Consider the following 2784-nt stretch of genomic DNA (forward strand, 5'->3'; position numbering starts at 1 on the left):
TTTGTTTGGCATGCTCTTTTTTTAGGTGGTTTTTTCCCCGTTTATATGTGCCGCCCGGCAGATCTGGCCTGCAGACTTTAGCAGAAAACTTGGCGCATGTGTTCGCACGACCGCTCCCAAAGTTTTACAAGCATATCTCCAGTAGTTGCTTCGCAATGATTTTTTTAGTGACGCCAAAAAACGCCATTTTCGCGGAAAATGGACACCTTGGACGGCCAAAATCACCACTTTTGGCCATGTTTGGCCCTGCACATCCAGGAAGCAAATGAGACTGCTCCGTATAAAAACTGCCCTAGGGGTGCTTTTATGCGCGCATTCCCGTGGTCAAGTCAGATTTTGGCTAAATTCAAATGCCTTGTCTATAAACACTTTTTTCGACCTAAATTTTCACCTGTTTTGTCCCGAAATGATAGCACCCATTCTTTATTTGCCTATATATCGCGAAGGAGGCAACTTTTTTCCTGTTAAGTATAGATAAAAAATTTAATTCGGCGTTTTAGCGCACGAGGAACAAAAGTCTCCATACAAGCTACCCTCGGTTTCTAATGACTTTTTGAGTTAGGGAAGCGTGGATCTTCTTTTTTTCTTGTTTCCAGGACTTCACATGAACTTCCAACTCAACTCGAATTGTCATCCCGGGCCCACCACGCATCGAAACGACACTTTTCTCGGAACTGGCGAATAAAAAATAGGTCACCAGATGCGCAAGAGTCTGGGATGACAGAATATCAAAACAATAACAGAATCGTTAGTACTTTTTTTGTCACCAGCGCCCTTTTTCTGTTTTCGCGTACATAATCGAGCATAACTTTATCAATTTATACCATATCGACCGATATCGATTGTCACGATAGTGTACTTTTTTTAGGCGCACATGATGGTAAAAAGAACGGCCACCTATTCCCAGGCGTTCTTAAGTTATGCTCTTTTAAAGATTTTACTTTAGAGATGACACACCCTCTCATTTCACTCCATTACATGCTCTTTTTGCTGAATTACGTGGCACAGACGCAGAAAATCATGGTTCGCAAGTCGAACATTTTTGAAGAGCGCATCGAAACGGACATTTTCTTAAAATAACATGGTATACAAAAAGTGCGTTCTTGAGCCTGTAGCAAACGATTTGCATCCATGACATCCCAAAAACTTAAAATAACATATCTCGACTCCTAGAATGAAATCGACGTGAATCCTTAGGGCAGTTAGTGTGTTTTAGTATCATACTTAACACCACAAAGTTTTACGGGGCACTCTACAATACTCTTCCCAAGACGCAAGAAAATGTTCATTTTGGGGGGTCCTCTAACGCGAACTTAATGATAAAATACCGCACTTAGTCCATAAAATACGAACTTAGGCACTATTCGCACTTAGTAAAATAACTTCTCGCACTTAGAACGGGTAATTTATGTAAATTACTTTATGGGTGACTGCTGAGTTCTAACAAAACTGAAAGATACTGACTAGCTGCTGGCGCGGCGGTTACTTTTCCAGCTATAAATAGATGTTAAACGAGTAGTCTGTAACTGTCAGCAGTACTCAATTCCCGTCAATCTGCTGTAGATTAACGGGAATTTTTGTTAAGACGACGTAAACAAAAGCGAGTATCTTTCTTGTGACGGTTTCCTAGTATATGTGAGGTGACAAGTCGGTTACTGAGTGTAATTTTGGAAATGGCGTGTGGGTTTCTAAGATTATAGTTGGTTTTTGAGGCGTTACTTTGCTGTTTAGGGTGATTCTCGGTCTTATTTTAGGATAAGATTGAGTGAACTCTGGCGATTTATGGTTTTTTAGATGTGTCTTTGTAGGAATAGTTCTGCTGTTTCTAAGACGTGTCTTTAAGACATTCCTTTAAAAATCGTGCGTTATTATTGCTTTGGGGAAACTTAGAGCGGGTTATTTCGCGCGTGCAGAAATTGAGGTTGTACTCGTATGCTCTGCATAAGAATAAAAGCTTTATTTGACGCATTTTATGCGTTGCTCTGGGTATTTTGCGCTGAAAGCGATGTGGAATTGCTGACGAGTGTGTGCTTTCGGGATAGTGACCTGACTGTGTGTGCTTGGATGCGAGGAAGCGTTTGCTGACGTTGCGAGGTGCTACATCAACGCTCTGTCGGTGCCGGTGCGAAGGTGTGCTGCGGTTGGTTGTATAGTGTTTCGTGCAGTTTTCGGATTGTGTGTCATTATGCGATACCTTCTGTGGTGCGTTTTGCGCTGGATTTTTCCGGTGGAAAGTTTCAATTTCGGGTAGAACCGTTTTTGATCTGGGGCTAGTTATGCGGCGTGCGGAGGGGACTACAACCCAAAGTATGCTGCGTCGTGCTCTATTATTCGCTTCTTGATCTACCTATTTTTAGGTGGAACTGTTGAAGTGAGGATCATATTTTTGTCTTTCTGTGCAAAAAGATTCTCGGCTATTAATGGCGGCTTTGAGAAAAGCTGCGAGTGGCCTAGCGACTGTTTCGGCGGTTGCGGGGCTGTTTGCGGCTGGCCTCTGTGTTGTTGTTTTGTGCTGGGGGCGACTTGTCGTCTTCTTTAGTATGGAGGATATAAACCTGGTTGATCCTGCCAGTAGTCATACGCTTGTCTCAAAGATTAAGCCATGCATGTCTAAGTATAAACAATTTTGTACTGTGAAACTGCGAATGGCTCATTATATCAGTTATAGTCTACTCGATAGTACCTTACTACTTGGATACCCGTAGTAATTCTAGAGCTAATACATGCATCAATACCCAACTGCTTGTCGGGCGGGTAGCATTTATTAGATTGAAACCAATGCAG

At 42.2% G+C, this 2784-nt stretch overlaps 1 non-coding gene across 1 annotated transcript; it reads left to right on the forward strand.

The window, feature by feature from the left end:
* Positions 1 to 2553: 2553 nt before the first annotated feature.
* Positions 2554 to 2784, forward strand: PITG_33385 (the record flags this gene model as incomplete). Its single annotated transcript, XR_009934779.1, has 1 exon — positions 2554 to 2784. It is a non-coding gene; the product is annotated as an 18S ribosomal RNA (ribosomal RNA).

The sequence above is a fragment of the Phytophthora infestans genome, genomic scaffold (assembly GCF_000142945.1).
Source record: "Phytophthora infestans T30-4 supercont1.52 genomic scaffold, whole genome shotgun sequence".
In the NCBI taxonomy this organism is placed as follows: Eukaryota; Oomycota; class Peronosporomycetes; order Peronosporales; family Peronosporaceae; genus Phytophthora; species Phytophthora infestans.